We start from the raw sequence: 19,148 nt of genomic DNA, 5'->3' as shown, positions 1-19,148 counted from the left end.
GTGTTCCTTCTTCCTGATATTGCTGTCATTCCGAACCGCTACATCGATCACTACGGCCGTCTTCTTCTGTTTGTCTACCACCACTATGTCCGGTTGGTTAGCCACCACCATTTTGTCCGTCTGTATCTGGAAGTCCCACAGGATCTTAGCTCGGTCATTCTCCACCACCCTTGGGGGCATCTCCCATTTTGACCTCGGGACTTCCAGGTTATACTCGGCACAGATGTTCCTGTACACTATGCCGGCCACTTGGTTATGGCATTCCATGTATGCCCTGCCTGCTAGCATCTTGCACCCTGCTGTTATGTGCTGGATTGTCTCTGGGGCATCTTTACACAGCCTGCACCTGGGGTCTTGCTTGGTGTGATAGACCCCAGCCTCTATGGATCTTGTGCTCAGAGCTTGTTCTTGTGCTGCCACGATTAGCACCTCTGTGCTGTCTTTCAGTCCAGCTTTGTCCAGCCACTGGTAGGATTTCTGGATATCAGCCACCTCCTCTATCTGCCGGTGGTACATACCGTGCAGGGGCCTGTCCTTCCATGATGGTTCCTCGTCTCCCTCCTCTTTCTTGGGTTTCTGCTGCCTGAGGTATTCACTGAGCACTCGGTCAGTTGGGGCCATCTTCCCAATGTATTCTTGGATGTTCGTTGTCTCATCCTGGACTGTGGTGCTGACACTCACCAGTCCCCGGCCCCCTTCCTTCCACTTAGCGTACAGCCTCAGGGTGCTGGACTTGGGGTGAAACCCTCCATGCATGGTAAGGAGCTTTCTTGTCATTGTCATTGTAGTCAAAGGAGCTTGGAAAGAAAAGCGTCTGGACTTCTGAAAGTTGCTTGAAGACGTTTCACCTCTCATCCGAGAAGCTTCTTCAGTTCTTTCCTGAGGTGTTCTGCACTCCGGTTACCCAGGATGGTACCAAAACATTGTTCATCAGTGCCAAACTTCTGCTCTCCAGCCTTGAAGAGGGCCTAAAACCAGAAAATGACGCATCATGCATGTTATCATTTAAAGCGTGTTTTGTTGATCACAGGGAGAAACAGCTGAATTTAGTGTCTATGGCAGAGTACAGGGGAGAACTTGAAAAAACTACGCTTTTTACTGTAAACACTACAGGAGATTTTCCTGCTTTCATATCATATTAACTCTGTTGTAGAGATGAGAAACATTTCCACCAAGTCAAGGATTCAGTGGTGATTTCAATAGATGATAGTACATGAAGCCATCGAGGGAATGTGATGAGCTACAACAATGATTAGGATTATGGAAGTCTTAGAGGTCCAGAATGTACATTTTTGTGGACTACCGAGCCTGAATACCTCAGATCCGGAGGTCCAGAGTCTTTGTACTAGACCCAGCATGTTGCTGTCAGATCCAAATCTCTCTGAGCTTCACGATGAAGTAATTTCGACGTGATAAAATAGATTTGCAACAGAAATCACATCTAGATACATTTCACTAAGCTATCTATGATCAGTTTGGCAGTAAAAACACCAGAAGACACCACAGGACCTTTCTCTAAGCAAAAACATGACAACATAACGCCCTGTTCTGAACAACATTTTAAGGGAAGTTTTGCTCATGTTGTCCAGCAGAGGGCGTCAACCCAGCTTTACAGATTAACTGAACACCTGACCAAACGCATGTGATGGTCATGCCGTGAGACTAAAAGCAAAGAAGCTACTGATGATGAGGAATCAAATATTTTAAAAAGCCTACCTGAGCGTCACTCTCTTTGCTTTCCGCCTGGATCCCCTTCTGCCTGTTTGCCTGAGAAGGAAAAGAACGTTTTAATTAAATAGAGGAGAGGATTATATTTACCTGAAGAAGAATAACAAGAGGTCTCTTGAAGTGACCTGAAGTGTCTCCAGCTATAGCTTCCTCCAGGTCGTGATCATATGAAGAAAACAAACTATAACACTCAATGCCCTTCCTCACATGACCCCAAAGGGATTTGTGTCTCCTCCCAGAATAAAACGGTTCCCACTGTTTCAATTATTTGGAATTGTTTGCCATTTTTGCAAACGATTCCCCTATCGAGTCCAGTCGCCTCGAATGACGTCACCACGTTGCGTAGCGTAATTTACCCGGCAGGAAACACGGCGCCTAAGCGGCACAAACACTCAAAAGTTTGGTTATACTTTATGAGAATGGATGGGCTGGAGGGGGTACCCGCAACAGGTCCGGACACGGACAGGAGGTTTTGGGATCTCTGGAGGCGGTGGATTTGCATAATCAGAATTGTGACTGGGTCGGAATGGCAAGTAGTGGAGGGTTTTCTGATGATGAGGACATGGATGTTGATTGGCATAAAGTTGGACATAGTAGAAAGGTAGGGGTTAGGAAGGACAAGTTGACACTTGAAGAGGAAGATGCTAGGCATGATCAAAGAAAGAAAGTATTGATGGAGGAATTTAAAGTGCTATTGAAATTCAAACCTGGGAATGAAATAGCGGGAGTGAGTCCAATTGCTCTGACAAATGAATTGAGTACATCTTTGCAGTAGCAATTGACCGCAAAGTAAAGCTACCGGAAATGTACAACTCCACATCCAGTCTCAAACCAGGAAGTTAGCATTTTCTCGTGCACAGGGTCTAACTTCCTGGTTTGAGACCAGGAAGTTAGCATTTTCTCGTGCACAGGGTCTAACTTCCTGGTTTGAGACCGGATGTAGGGTTGTACATTTCCGGTAGCTTTACTTTGCGGTCAATTGCTACTGCGAAGATGTACTCCAAAATCATGTCCAAAACTCGAAAACGGAATGATCGCGTTAAGTTACAAAGAGCAGAAGGTGGGAACACTCACCACTGTTGTGTCATAAAAAATCTAATGATCAATTTTGACGTTTAAAGAGTTTAGATCGATGAGTTGTTTACATCACTCAACACAAGCAGAACTGCATTACTGCATGCAGAAGACACATCGTCCACATTCAGAAGCACATCTCTGTATAGTGACTGGTCTTATGATTTAGACAGGCAAATGTTCAGCATTCAAACTACAGGTGAAGAATAGTCAAACCAGATGTTTCCCCCATTATGTCGAGATCAGCTAGTCAAGTACACACCTACACAGCATGTTAACAAACCGTGAAAAAAGCCACACAAAAAATGAATGATTGCTGGTAAGGGTTTCTATACATTAGTATTTACGAAGAGTATGTTGTGACTTACCTTAAAAATTACACGGTCCCTCGCTAATAACGCGGTTAACCTTTCACCTCACTGTTTCGCAGATTTTTTAGTGCAAGTTTGCATGCTTTTTTTTTTTTTTTTTTACGTCACATTGTGTCCTGTGTCCTGATTGCTGCAGACGATCTCCTCCGTGACCTCTCTCCTGTACAGTACAGAATCGCTGCATCGATCGCTAGCAGTGTGACTCTGAAGTGCAGTGCTGTATGTCCACGATGTCCACGAAACGTTTTGCATCGTCAAAAAATAAAATTGGCTACTTGATTTCACCTATCGCTGGTTATTTTTAGAACATAACACCCGCGATAAACGAGGGACAGCTGAGAAATATAACATTTGAATCCCTTTTCTCTTTTGCCCTGAGGTGCAGGGAAAAAATATCAACAAGTCGATGAACATCATTTACAGATATATTGGGTAAATGCCCAAGACATCTATAGAAATGTAAATCGCCGCTTGATTCATTCATTTGCTTAACTTGTTTTGGACCATAAACCAGGCGCGAATAGGACACCAGAAACAAAGCTCCCCACAGGAGTTTCCGCACCGGAAGTAGCATATGCTAACGTGCACACAGTCAATTGGTTTGTAAAATATGGGCTCAAAATGTGGTCATAAATATTTTGTACTTGTAAAAAAGATTTGTGTGTGTAAAAAAGATTTGTATGTGTAAAAAGAATTTGTGTGTGCGTAAAAAAGATTTGTATGTGTAAAAAACATTTGTGTGTGCGTAAAAAAGATTTATATGTACCACCACTTCCCCTGCCAGTGGCGGACCCCCTCAGACATCGGTGCGTTGGTGGTTCTTTGTGTCCGGGGATGGGCGTCCAGGTACACACCGGCTCACTCCTTGGCGGCCGCTTATCGGGGCCTGGAGCCTGGGGCTCGCTCGGGCCACTTCGGAGGTGGGGTGCCCCCGGCCTCTCGGCCTGGGGCTTGGTCACTCAGGCGCAGCTGGCTGCCGGCGGAGCTCACGGGCGCGTCACTGCAACTCCCCCTGGCTTCTGCTCCGCGGCTGCTGAGTGAGCCCTCATCTGGGACTCTCCTCAGCTCTTTCCGGGACAGTGGCGCAGCTGCCCCTCTGTTGGTCTTCCTTGGTCTCTTGTGTTCTGGGGACCTCTGGATGTCTGGAGTTTTGATCTCCTCCACACCTGCTTCACGCCCTGGAGGACGGGGCTGTGGCCCCCCCACACCCTCTAGCAGATTATTACATGAAGGAACCTTTTAAAAAACAAAAAACAAGCGCGTCCATGCTCACAGGTGTACACACGGGTGATCACACCCACAAACTACACCCTTTTTGGCTCCTACCTCAAAGCACACTGTGTTCTGTTGATCTTATGTGCTGCACAATAATGTTTAACATTTAGTATTTACTGTCATATTCCCATATATCATTGTGATGTTGTTTATTCTATTACTCTTGTTCTCTTCTGCTTGCTTTCTTTTTTCTTTCTCAGCAGGTGATCCAGGTGATTGATATATGCATTTTTTTTTCTCTGCCCGTTCTGTTGGTTTTTGTTTTTTGCCCTTCTCCCCCGTCCCTCTTCTCAGTTGTTTCTCTTTCCCTCTTTCTTTCTCCCCTTCTTTCCCCCAGTCAAGTCTGTCCCGTATTCAGTAAGTGAAAATAAAATAAACAATAAAAGGTGAATCAAATGGACCATTACGGCAAGGCTGGGATGGTCAGTTTGGTAAAGTAAATCCGTTGGGCATCTTTCTTTGCCTTTAGACAACAATTCTGATGGCAAAAGAGCCAAACGGGACAGGCAAAAAAAAAAAAAAAAAAAAAAATTCATTCTGGATTTTGATTCCAAATTGGGAAATATTCAGAAAACTATAAATTAATATGCATTATCAGGGAGGGGAAACTACAACAACTCCAGTGATCAAATTTCATACATTTTGATAGGTTTGATTGTTTGATTGTAAAAATCATTATTAGCAATGATTGTTAAACCTTTTGGAAAAAGCCTGTAAAAAAATGATTTTTTTTTCTCCATTACTTTATTTCTGGCAGTCTTTAAGCCAATCCTTGTCTTTTATATTTTTGTATTTCCTCATTATGTTGGAAAATAAATGTAAAATACACAAATCTTTTAGAATATAAAGTTGCGATGATTTCCATGATTTCTATTATTTACAATTTTGTTTGTTTTTGTATTATTTAGATTCTTACAAAAACAACTTTTGTAAAGTTTATGTAAAATGCAGTCACACCTCTTGAAATAATTCTTATATAAGGAATGCTTGTTTACAATCTTATAATAAATAAAATTCTGTGTGTGACTTGTGATCCTCTAGGTGTGCCTGAAGAAAAAAAAAAAAAGATTTATATGTGTAAAAATGATTTGTGTACAAGTACAAAATATTTATGACCACATTTTGAGCCCATAGGGAGTTACTTTGTGTGTGAGAGTGTGTGTTTATAAGTAGTTTTAAACCTTGTGATCCACAAAACAGCATAACAGTAAAAGAAGAACTGATTGCGTTACAGTCTGTGCGGGAGCAGCGGCTTCGCTCATGCGCGACTCATTTACTGTTTGGACGCATAGGTGTGAACGTCTCCTGCCCTGATAGCAGCTGGGGAAGGACTATCCTCCGCCTGTGAGCGCTTTGGCACGAGTGAGGTGCCCACGGCAGCACCACTGCTTGTTGAGAGTAAGAGCGATACGCGTTTTCACGTCAAAAAGTTGTCATAAATAAGTCTCCAATAATACCAGAAAAAGTTGCCAGAACAGTCGCTAAGGGGGTCTGAAAACTCGGTAAATATAGCGACAAAGTCACTAAATTGGCAACACTGAGCAGAGGAAAAGAGAGAGAAAGGTAACAACAAGATGGACACAGCAGCTATCAAAGAGGAGCTGGTTGGTAAAAAGAGACATTTGGAGATTACTATTTTAGTGCTGTCAACGTGACGTTAACGCCATAACTGCATTAATGGGGCAAATCTCTGTTAACAAGTTAGAGCGGATCGCCCCGTGCGTCTGTGTGACGTCACACAGGCTGTGTAATGTCATTGCTCTTGCTATCTTTAACGAAGACAGCAAAGAAACGCATATTCAAAAACAATGGCAACTAACACAAAAGACAAGAAAGACAAAAGACACAATTACAAATTGTTGCTGCTTTTATGCATGGAAGACCAAGTTAAGCAGGTGATAATAAAATCAGGCAAAGTTATCTGGCGGGAAGGAGTTGAAGCCATCTCCAAGAGGCTTGCCAACAAAATCTGGGTTGATATCAAGGATCAATTTGATGAAATCCCCTTAAACCAGTTCAAAACACTCGAAAGGATGCATGAGCTCCATGAGATTTTTTTCACATTTCTGTTAAAAAAGTGGAATAGTGCAGAAACAGTTCTGCTAATGATGGAATTAAATCTACCACTCATTGACAACATAATAACTCTAACTTTCATTGAAGAGGCAGCCAAACTAAAAAAGAGAGCACAAAGAAATGCATGTTCAAAATCAACCACTACTAACACAAGTAGGAGTGATCTAGGAATTACAAAACACATAAAAGAAAAAATGAAAAACAATCTACAGATTGTTTGGGAAAGTGTATGAAAAACCCAGTTATTCAAGTGGTAAGAATATCAGGCGAAGTCATCAGTCCGGAAGAAGTTGAAGCCATCTGAAGGAGACTTATCATCAAAATCTTGATTCAAATCGAGGATCAATTTGATGAAATCCCCTTAAACAAGTCAAAAAACCTCCACAAGATGATTTTCAAAGCCCTATTTTAAAAGTGGAATAGTGCAGAAACAGTTCTGCTAATGATGGCATTAATTCTCCCACTCATCGATAACATAATAGCTGCAACGTTCATAGAGGAAGCAGCCAAACCACCCAAGAGGCCAAGCTGAATATGTCAGTTTTTCTCATCCATAGCCCGACTGTTTTGTTGCTGTCTGTGCTGCATGCAGGATCCCGACACAGTTGACTCTGACGAGGACGAACAAATCAAATCAGTGTGCCAGTTCTTATTTCAGAACCCAACTCCTCTCTGTTCCGCATGCAAAATTCCAACACACTTGACTCAAGAATGGAAGATCAAATCAGTGTGCCAGCTGTTAATTTAAAACCTAACAAGAAAGAAAGAAATTTTTGCATTTGTGAATGCTGTAACTGCAACATCGAATTCAGCTTTCCTATCAAGATCCCATGCTGTATAAGCTAATGGAAGCAGAGAAAGAAAAATACAATTTTCAGTGGAAAAATGTATGGAAAAACTGTCGGTGGAAAACAATCTTAAAAACTAATTGGAGACCTTAAATGAACTAGTTTAAAAATATAAACTCTATAATCGATGGATTCATTTCTGAAAACCCATGAACTAACTGAGAAGCCGTTCAGCAGTAGTGATGACTAAATTGTCATCTTGATTTTTTTCAAATCCTAAAGCAATCTAGTCTGGCCTCAGAATTAACATCTGATGTATATTTTGTTCAAAAACTATTTAATTAGACTTTAATTAGACTTAGAAATACTCTTCATCTTGTCTCCTCATATTATCGTTACCATCCCCCCCCCCCCACCGGCCACGGCAGATGACCGTCGCTTCCTGAGCCTACTTCTGCTGGAGGTTTTCCTCCCTACTGTCCCCTAGTGCTTGCTCATAAGGAATTAATAACTTATCTGGGTTTTCTGTAGGGTCTTTATCTTACAGTATGAAGCAAATTGAGGAGAAAGTTTGATGCTATATTAAAAAATCTTAAATTCAACTGAATCTGTAATATATATGCAATATAGCATCATATCGCCATAAAATCAACGGCTGAAAAATAAACAAAATAAAAATAAAGACCTAAATTAAAAACAGTTTGTGATTTGTTTTGTGCTTTCAAACATACGTGTTTTGGAGTTTTTACGTGGTTTGGAGTTTTTAAGTGCTTCGCAGTTTGTATGTGCTTTGGGGTTTTTACGTGTTTTGGATTTTTTCGTGTTTTGGAGTTTTTGAGTGCTTTGGGGTTTGTACGTGTTTTGGAGTTTTTACATGTTTTGGAGTTTGTACATGTTTTGGAGTTTTTACGTGTTTTGGAGTTTTTAAGTGCTTCGCAGTTTATATGTGCTTTGGAGTTTGTACGTGCTATGGAGTTTTTACGGATTTTTTCGTGTTTTGGGGTTTTTAAGTGCTTTGGAGTTTGTACATGTTTTGGAGTTTTTACGTGTTTTGGAGTTTTTAAGTGCTTTGGAGTTTGTACATGTTTTGGAGTTTTTAAGTGCTTCGCAGTTTGTACATGTTTTGGAGTTTTTCGTGTTTTGGGGTTTTTAAGTGCTTTGGAGTTTGTACATGTTTTGGAGTTTTTACGTGTTTTGGAGTTTTTAAGTGCTTTGGAGTTTGTACATGTTTTGGAGTTTTTACATGTTTTGGAGTTTTTAAGTGCTTCGCAGTTTGTACGTGCTATGGAGTTTTTATGTGTTTTGGATTTTTTCGTGTTTTGAAGATTTTAAGTGCTTAGCAGTTTGTACGTACTTTGTCTCTAGAGGCCATTGTAAATACACTTTTATTTATTCACTCCACATAAAATGTAATAAATAAATCATATAATACGAAAACCAACTATTTACATTTCAACTTTTAACTATTTAAATTTTCAGCCTTTTCTTTTTAAACAAATTCAAGTGAAACAACACAAAACACTGCAAACCACAACACAATTAAATATAAATTAAAATATGAAACCAAAAAGAAGGTGCACATTCTCTGTCATATAATAATAATAATGGATACTTTATTGATCCCCATGGGGAAATTACTTGTTTTTTCTCTGCATTTGACCCATTCACTCAGTGAAGCAGTGGGCAGCCCACTAAGCAGGCGCCCGGGGAGCAGTGTGTAGGGACGGTACCTTGCTCAGGGGTACCTCAGGGTAGCCGTTAAGTGGATTCGAACCGCCGACCTTCCGATCATGGGGCGACCACTTTACCTACTGAGCTATCCCTGCCCAATATAGGCCTGCATGCAACCGACACATCACTATAGCACAGGAACAGAGCGGAGGAAAAGAGAGAGAAAGAGACAAGGTAACGACAAGATGGACACAGCAGCTATCAAAGAGGAGTTGGTTGGTAAAAAGAAACATTTGGAGATTACTATTTTAGTGCTGTCAGCGTGACGTTAACGCCATAACTGCATTAATGCGGCAAATCTCTGTTAACGAGTTACCGTGTGGGCCTGTGTGACGGCACACAGTAGTGATGTGTCGGTCGCAAATGGCTCTTATGCTGGGCTTACACTGTGCGATTTTTGGCCCATTTTGAGCCAATTTTTGAGTCGTGCGACCGTTTTGGGGATTGGCCCGATTTTGGCCTTCATCGTGCATCGTATAGTATACGTGGGGTAACGAGACGCGATTAACACCTCACGACCAGCTCCCGATCATCAATCGCTTGGTCGTGAGGGTGTCACCGCAGTTTGTCACACTGCGCACGCGCAAACACAAATGTCAGCGAAAAAGACGGCGCAGCACGGCAGTGCAGCGTGTGATCTGGACACAAGCGATGGAGGAACAAATTGTAGAACTTTGGAAAGCTCATCCGAGCCTTTTCGATGTGGCCTTACAAAATTATCACAACCACAACAACCGTGAAAATAGTTGGAACTACACTGCTGCTCAATCACAGCTGCCTGATCAATGTTTTTCATTAGCAATTTAGCAAAGTTGATGGTGGTGGTGTGCGTGTCTGTGTGAGTGAAAGACAGAGAGGGAGAGCGAGCGACAGAATTTCTGTTATAACCTTCATGTTATGGAGGCACAGTGTGAGCACTCAGGTCGCATCAGAGCATCGGGCCGTATAGTGTGAGACCCTGCATCGTGACCTATGAACTTCTAACCCCTGCGAGTCAACCGTATAGTTTGAGCAGGAGCTGAATCGCGCGACTGAAAAAAATCGCACAGTGTCTGCCCAGCATTAGAGTCGGATCTTTGAGGTGAACGACGCGAGCCGACTCCTTATCGTGAGCCGTTGGGTTTTCTTTTCCTTTCTCTCACCCTCTCCCTTGCACTTTTTTTCCGCTTCACTCCGCGCTGGGATGAGGGGGGAGGGGCGGTAGTTACACTCCCAGTAGCACAGGAACAGAGCGAGAGGGAGAGAGAAAGAGAGCCAGGGACAACAACGTCACATTAGAAAGGTAGTGTAATCATCCACAACTATTTTCAGTTGTAGACGTTAAAGGATTCAGAAAGTTTATTCATGCAGGCATGACAGAGAATATGCATCTTCTTTTTGTTTTCATATTTCAATTTATATTTAATTTTGTTGTGGTTTGCAGTGTTTTGTGTTGTTTCACTTCAAATTTGTTTAAAAGAAAAAAGCTGAAAATTTAAATAGTTAAAAGTTGAAATGTGAACAGTTGATTTTAGTATTATATGATTTATTTATTACATTTTATGTGGAGTGAATAAATAGAAGTATATTTACGGTGGCCCCTAGAGACAAAGCACGTACAAACTCCGAAGCACGTACAAACTCCAAAACACGTAAAAACTCCAAAACACGTACAAAAGAAGTACGGAAGAACAGAAGTGCTCCAGGATGCTAGAGGCAGTGTTAAGCTTTTACCTCGTGGCTACACAAGCCAGGAAGTACCAACGACCGGATTTGGTGTGTAGTTGTATTTTGTAAATGAACATTTCTTTTTTAATTATATTAATATATATGAATGCTTGTGTATAAATACACAAACAATAAACATATGCTTTCAATTTTGTAATTTAAGTGATCTAGGTAGCTCTGTTAAGGAAGTTCAGTTAACACTAGAAATGTGTTTTGGAGTTTGCACGTGCTTTGGACTTTGTGCATGCTTTGTCTCTAGGGGCCATAGTCTCATATATAAACATATATAAATAAAACCACTTGTTTTTTACATTAGTAATTCATTTTGTGCTTAATTTTATATTATTGTTAATAATAAATTAATTAAAGCAACAAAACAACCTGAAGAGCCAGTTGGGAGCCAAAAGAGCCGGCTCTTTTTCGTGAGCCACTGACCCCCACAGGCATACACGATCCACACTACCATACACTGACACACAGTGACTTGGAGTTAAACTCAACGATCCCACGTCGGTGGGAGCGCCATCACTCTCCTAAATAGCTCCCCCGACGAGCCCTGATCAGCAGCAGGTGTTTGGCAAGGACTTCAGGTGTGGCCGGTCCTTCAGCAGAGCCACACCCACCAGGCCTGAAGGTGCCTGTAACTTGGCCAACAGAACACAGCTGCACACATATACACACACACACACCTGCCTACATACAAATGTGGACACAGAACAGTAGCAGTGCAGAAGACACACACATGAAATAATAATAGTTCAGACTGCTCACGGACCCCGTGACAGAAGAATATTTCTAAGTCTAATTAAATAGTTTTCAAATAAAATATACATCAGATGTTAATTCTGAGGCCAGACTAGATTGCTTTAAGATTTGAAAAAAATCAAGATGACAATTTAGTCATCACTACTGCCTTTGAAGTGACAGCTGAACAGCTTCTTTTAAGCTTTTAACAATGCTAAAAAAAAAAAACTACCATATTTGGCTTTCTTGGAGACACCAAGATGAATTGTTAGGCGCTTCAGAATAGCGTTGTCAAAAGAGGAATCTTCTGATATCAGTACAGAGAAGAAATGGTCTGGAGATCCAAACTCCTTGATAAGGCCTTTAGCAGTGGCCTTTGTTATTTTATACATATTATTTTTAAGAATTTTCAGGGATTTAGGACATCTCACTTCAGAATGGACCAACTCGGTCAGATAATTGATAGCAGTTTCTATTTCTTTTAGATCTAGAAGCTTTTTGGTATTCCTGTGGGTTTTTCTGTAGATTATCATTAATAGAATATGACTAAAATCTTTGGCAATTTCCTTAGCATCTGGTGACACTAACTTTTCTGACAGTTCTTCCTCTAGGTTTTCAGAGGTTTGCGGCTGACTTTGACCCTCTGTGGGTTGAATGTGAGAGATGCCTGCTTATTGCCTGTTTTTGAAACTTGGTTCCAGTTCTACTGCACTCACATAGAGGACTGCTTGATTTGTGAGATCAGTATCCGGACTTGGCTGTGATGTAGACAGTCTGTCGCTTGTTTCATTGGCATCTGATCCAGTCATATCTTCTTCCTCCGATGGGGTCAGCGCTCTTACTACATCTTCCACGGCACCAGAAATGTTGTCATTTGTAATAGTTTGCACTAAAGTTTCATTCTCCAACCAGAAAAGCATTTTTTGTAAGAACCTTTCTACTGAATCTTCTATGAGCAGATCGAGCATGTCAGAAGACGAGGGTACCTTACAGTCGCGCTGTGAAGTCTTAGAGATCTCGGATTCTGAGAGATCTTTACCCATTTGCATTGTGGGGGCTGGATATGTTGACTGGACAAGGTTGTACGCTTTATCTGTCAGCTCCCTTGAAAACATCTTGATTTCCTTACTTGTCAGATCAAGGTGTTCTGCGTGGGTTAATTTACTAAACAGTTTATTCATAACTGGCATGACTGTTCTAAATTTGAGTGGAGAATCATTTTTAACTGCGGTTTCTAAGGTTGGTGATTTTCTGGGAACTTCTGGGATTGAACCTGTGGGATTTAAGTGTAACCTTTCGCTGGCGTCAGCTCTCTCAGGGGAGTTTGCCTGTTCTCTTTGAAAGATGAAAAACCTTTTGCTTTTCTTCACCTGATTTTTTCAAATTCCTTTTTGGCAAGCCTGGAGAAGTGTTGTTTTGCTTCATCTGGTTTTGTAATTAGGGCCCATGATGCAAAAAAGTCTTTCACCATTTCGATAATTATGTTCCCATTAAAAGCAGGTTTGGGTGAGCTACACTTCTCACTTAATGTATTATCTTCCGCATCAGGATACTGAATGTTAGTAATTATCACATTTACAATGTCAGCTGGAACTTTTTCCACATCATCTTTAACTTTAACAGCTTTCTCCTCAGCTTCTGCAGATTTATCACTCTCTTTTCCCTTCATGGGTGTCGCAGTCTGGCAGAGGCGGACTGTATGTATTATGAAAAGGACCCAAAATGCGGACACCATGAAACAAAAACTTAAATGTTAACAGAAAGCGAGCCGTTTATTAAGGCTGGTGAAAACATTACAAAACAAAAGGCAGAGGAGACGCTAAACAATAACCTAAACTGGGAGAGCTAAGATAACATAGAAACCCAAAACATGAACCCTAACATGGACACAAAAATATCTACAGCACAGAACCTGGAAACATGACACAAAGGACAACAGACAACCTGACAATGACACATTGAAAACAGAGGACTTAAATACACAGGAGGTGATTAGGGGAAGTGGGAACACATGGAGGAACAGCTGACTTACATGAGCCTAATGACAGGACAAGGAAAGTGAAACTAAATACAATGAACAAAGAACACACGACTCTTTCAAAATAAAACAGGAAACACGAGACAGACATGATAATACAAACTTGATAACATAAGACACGCAGCATGAAACAAAGGGTGAGGGAAATTTAAATACAGGGGAAGAAAACACAAGGAGTCTAATAACCAAATGAACTTCGCTAATCTAATGAACTTAAACATAAACAACATCCAAATAAACTAAAACTTAAAACGCTGGGTCAACAGACCCAGGAACATGACAATGGGTTGCAGTTCTATGTGACAGACCTTGTCATCTTTACTTAGTTTTGTGTCTGTACTCCATCTCATGAGAGCCATACTTACTTCTTTAATTGTTCCCATCTCAGAGAGTTTGGATTCAAGGCTCTCATCACTTGAACTAAAGGAGCTGAGTAAAGTTTGTTATTTTTCCGCTGACATCAACAGAATCAGGGTTTTCTGAGACTAGAACCTGACCCGAGTTGACTTTATTTGAGATCTCCTGCTCAACCCTTTGTGTCAGTTTCACAGATTCCTCACATTCCTCATGGGTGACATTAAGAGCGGCAGCAATGCTGGTTGAGAGAGAGTCTCCCAATATGGGGCTTATTTTTCCCACGGCGATGCTAATGTGTGTCTAGGATGATACATCTGTCAATTGGTCCTGAACTGCTAGAAGTGAAGTTTTTATGATGCTTGCACTAACTGACTGTATAACATCAGTAATCATATCAGCAAGTGCTGCTTGGACATTGGAGTCACAGGACCCATTTTCTATCATGCCCCACTGTAATCCAGAGAGACAATCGACAATCGATATTTTACCTGCTGATAGCAGGTAAAATATCCTCTGAAGTAATGGGGATATGGGTTCTAACATTGGATACTGACATTGCAAATGATTTAGTTTCACTTTGAAAAACCATTTTCTCTGAACTTTCACAATGCCTTGTTTAACTTCTATTTATGCCCTCGGATCAAAGTCACATACTGCAAGATCAAAACAGTAGAGCACTGGCCTGTGTGAAAACGCTTTGAAAGCTGCAACGGCATCAAATCAGAATCAGTTTGATGAGAAGCCCCTCACTAATAAATCATTGACACATAAACACTGTTTTAGCATCAGCGCGTTGAAGTCGGTGCTTTCAAATTTTTTAATCATACCTGTAGCCAGTTCTTTGACTCTTATGCCGTTATTTTTGTGCCACTATTCTGAGCACACGTAAAAAAAATTTGAGCGCACGTAAAAAAGATTTGCAGGTGCAAGTGCTGCATTTTCAGGAGAAATTTATTTTGAGCGAAGAAAAGCTAAATTTGAGTGAACAAAATTCATTCCTGCGTGCAGAAAATGTATTTCAGTGTTTGCTATTATCCACACACACACACAATAGCAGCCCCTGTCGCTCAGTTTTTGCATTTGCGCTTGCTCGCAATGTGTTGCTTGCACTCTCAACATTTCTGCCCGCACGCACTCAACTCTTTCTGTACACCGTTATATTTGTGCCGCAAAACCAGCCAATCACAGACTTGGATGAAAAAAAAATCTGATTGGCTGTTCTGGTCTCCAATAAGCTCGAAATTACGAAATGCAATATCCCAGAATCCATTTCGTCCAAAACTCAAACGAGGCAGTGGCGGAGGAACGCAGAGTGGCGGAGTTTGAAATATTAATCTTTCTGGGTCACAAAATAAACTTTTAAGATATTTTCATAGGAGAATGGTGCTGTGTAAACTTCAAATATCTGCTTGATTTATCAAGACATCACATATTTGCAAAAGTGCTTTAACGTTTTCGGAGACGCCTGTTACCCACCAGCTGACCAGGTAGTCACTCGGGTTAAACATAATATAAAAGGCTGAACTGACAAAACCACCACCAGGTATTATAGGAAAAACCATAAAGCCTTTGAACTAAAACAAACGCTGTTGTGACAGTGATGTACACTGTCTTGTTGGTGTATATGTATGATTTGTATCAACCTTATGTTTCCAAACCGATATCATGACCAGCAGCTTTTACGGCTGTGGCTCCAGCAAACAGTTGATAGTAGAAAGTCATATTAAAAAAATTCTTACAACAGCTTATCAAGCTTAAACGTGCTGCTGTTGTTTAGCGCAACATCCGCTGGTTTCCTGTTTCTGGTGCAAAGTGGGCGATAAACAAACAAGAGAGACGGGACTTGCGGCAGAAAAGCCAATCAGCTGATCATTGATCGGACTCACAATTGAAGTAGCAACAGGAGAGGGAGGGGAGAGAATGAGAGAAGAACAGGCAGTTGTGCGGCAAAAACACAGAATAACTCCAGCTTTGTGTCTTTTTCATTTTAGCTGAAGTACGGGACTAATCGCGTTCCTTTTCACCTCAATACATATTGTAATTGGTCCAGCCCAGAGTTGATCATGACCAATTGGCTAATTCACCAACTTTCATTGTTTATACCGTTACAAAAACAAACATAAAAATGAAAAATCACCGTCGGCCCACTGGGCAAATGCCCGGTATGCCCAATGGCCAGTCCAGCTATGCGGTCAGCTGGTGGGTAACATGCATCTCCAAGAACGTTAGAGCACTTTTGCAAATATGTGATGTCTTGTTAATTGAGCAGATATTTGAAGTTTACACAGCTATGGCATGCCAAGAGTGTCAAAATCCATTCATTAAATAATTCAGACTCAAACACATCTTCAGATGTTGAAAGGCACCAAATCTGAGTCTGGAGCCAAGCTGTGAAAAGGTTTGTTACCAGCTAAAGAACAAATGACCAATCTTTAGTTTAATTCTCCCTGAAATGTAGAGAAAAGAAAAAAGTAAGCAGAAAAGGTACATTTACTTAGTTTATTACATACAGACAAGTATTTTAATATGTTTTAAATAATTAATCTTTGAAGTATTTTAATATGTCTACCATTTGTAATCTTTAATACCACACTGATCCTGTACAAAGTATGTTATGATCTATTATAAAAGATTTATCAGGTCAAATTTAGTATGGTTTTGACAACAATTGTCACAATAAAATATGTTAATATACAATCCTTAATGTGTGTGTGTATGTGTGTGTGTGTGTGTGTGTGTGTGTGTGTGTGTGTGTGTGTGTGTGTGTGTATCCGGGGGGTCAGAGGCAGTGTTCTCCCAGGGCGCCAAAAAGGCTAGGACCGCCCCTGCTCATCATGTACAAATAACTGCTCAGACTGCTTTAACATTTTAAAAATGTTCTTTCTGCTCTTGGCTCCATATGATGTCAGTGAGAGTGGATATTTCTAATATGATCATAGGGCACACAGCAATACATCTGCTGTTTAAACCTTCTGTTTTTGAGGGGCACCCAATCAGAAGAAAGTTGGGATAGAGATAGAGGGAAAATATATAAATAAACTGAGGGACTGGTCTAAGCCACGTATGAGATAAATAAGGACTAGAATGATCTGTGAAATTATGCATAGCTGCTCTACAAGTCAAAGAATAACAATGTGGATTTGATAATGTACACAAACAGTCTCTGTGCAGCGCACATATCCATCCATTGTATCCATCCATCCTCTTCTGCTTATCCAATCCAAGGTTGGGGTGTGGGCCTTATCCTAGCAGGGCAAGAGGTAGGGAAAGTTTGCTAGTCTCTCACAGGGCTAACAACAGGGCTAACACAGAAGACAGATAACCCTTCACACTCACATTCACACCTACAGCCGTCTTAGACTAGACTTAGGGACAGGGGGAACATGGAAGCTCCTTACACGTGTTTTAAGCTTGTGTTTTAAAGCCCTCCAACAATTCTAAACTTTGTATCTGACATTTGTGCTGAACAAAACATCTTCCACCTCACAATCAGAGCACACTTCAGTATGGTCGATGAAATGATTTGTGAACTACACCACACAGAGTTGAGACCCAGATGACTTGCTCTGAGGTTAACACTCCACAAAATCATGAAAGACTCAAATGCATAACCGGTCCAGTTGTACACGCCATCCAAACAGGAGGCTTGTTCCTGAAGTTTCCTGCAGAAGCCTCTAATTATCTTCTCAGTGACAGCAACCAGTGTCACGAACGCTTGTTCTCACAGAAATATAAGTAGTAAGACGTGTGATGCGTGCACTCATGTGCGTATATGTGTGGTACCTGGACAAGGGAGTGTTGCCTCTGACCTCTTTGCTCCCTCAGACAGACACATAAAAGTTGTCTGGAGTGTGACTTCCACCTTTTCCACATCAGTCCTCTCTCTCAGACGCCATAAAAGAGATGCTCAAAGACAAACTGTTCGAACAAATCCTTCATCACAGCTCAAGGGTGCAATCAAGTGTCACCACACAGTCAGAGGTTAAGGGTGAAGTAGGAAATAGTACCACCAAAATGTCTCCCCACCTCTATTTTTAGTCATTTTGTGGGTTAATTTGTTTTACCCAGGAGTGAGTGCAGATAATAAGGAAAATCCACAAGCAGGATACAGGGATCAGATCCTTAAATGTTTGCTTAAGGTGATCCAGTATCCAGAGCCAATTCACTTTATAAGCCATTTGCAAGTGGATTCTTCCACTCAAATTCAAGGACTGACTTCTTTGCCGTGTTTGTAAAATTACTGCGAATTACAAAAATATCACACACAGGAATATTAATGGACGCCTAATAGATAGAGATGGACCGATCCGATATTACGTATGGACCTCATTATTGGCTGCCGGGTTCTGTGGCAACAATAAATGCCAACCTCTTCCACAAAAACAATGACAGAGTATCATAACAAGACCTGAGATAATCCCTCCTTTATAATGCACATTTGCCTCTTATATGTAATAGAGTTTTTTTGTAAATGAGAGAGGACGAACCGGCTGTACAAAGGCCCAATTTAAAATAAATACCGTAATTGTCGGGCTATAAGCCGCTACTTTTTGCACAAGCTTTGAACCCTGCGGCTTTTAGTCAGGTGCGGCTTTTCTATGGATTTTCCATGATTTTTGTGATATCGTAAGACGATTTGTTTTGTTTGTTCCGCTGTTGTACGGCACTACGTTGCCTGGCGGAAGGATCGGGGTTCAAGAGTGGTATGTTAGTCACATGTCCGTCCGCCAGGCAACGTAGTGCCGTACGAAGTAGCTCGAAAAACAAACTTCAAAGTAGCGCTACGCGTTCAGCGGGAGGCGTGGATGATGAGCGGCGATAAACTTGCGAAAAGCAAGTTATGCCCAACTCCACCGGTGGATTCTGACAGCGTGGAAAAGTGTGAAAACATCCACGATCACCAACGGATTTTGAAGGGCTGGACTGCTGCATGATGGAGAGGAGGACACCGCCACGGCCCTTCTGAGGGTGTTCGACTCTGACACTGACAACGAGGATTTCTTTGGTTTTGAAAGTGACAACGAAGGAGAGAAGCGGAGAGTGGATGACGAAGCCATCCTGAGCCTGTTTGTATCCGACACTGGAGGAGAGGACTTTGGTGGTTTTAGTGCGCAGGAAGAAGAGAAAGATGATGGTGAATGACTGACTTTTCTTCTTGTTAAAGCTGTGTCACTGCACCTGAGCCTAAAAGTATTTTAATATTTTAATTACTTAGCTTTGCATGATTTACAATTCTGTTTTAGTACAGCCTGGGAAATA

General features: G+C 41.3%; 1 long non-coding RNA gene across 1 annotated transcript; it reads right to left on the bottom strand.

Annotated features, from left to right (window-relative positions):
- Nucleotides 1-853: 853 nt before the first annotated feature.
- On the bottom strand, nucleotides 854-3,262 carry LOC113023310 (uncharacterized). Its single transcript, XR_003272539.1, has 3 exons — nucleotides 3,171-3,262; nucleotides 1,717-1,767; nucleotides 854-968 (listed from the first exon to the last, which is right to left on the bottom strand). It is a non-coding gene; the product is annotated as an uncharacterized LOC113023310 (long non-coding RNA).
- Between the last annotated feature and the right edge of the window lie 15,886 nt (nucleotides 3,263-19,148).

The sequence above is a fragment of the Astatotilapia calliptera genome, chromosome 6 (genome assembly GCF_900246225.1).
Source record: "Astatotilapia calliptera chromosome 6, fAstCal1.2, whole genome shotgun sequence".
NCBI classification, from domain to species: Eukaryota; Metazoa; Chordata; class Actinopteri; order Cichliformes; family Cichlidae; genus Astatotilapia; species Astatotilapia calliptera.
The sequence above is the reverse complement of the archived record's forward strand: the minus strand, read 5'-3'. Positions and strand labels throughout refer to the sequence as shown.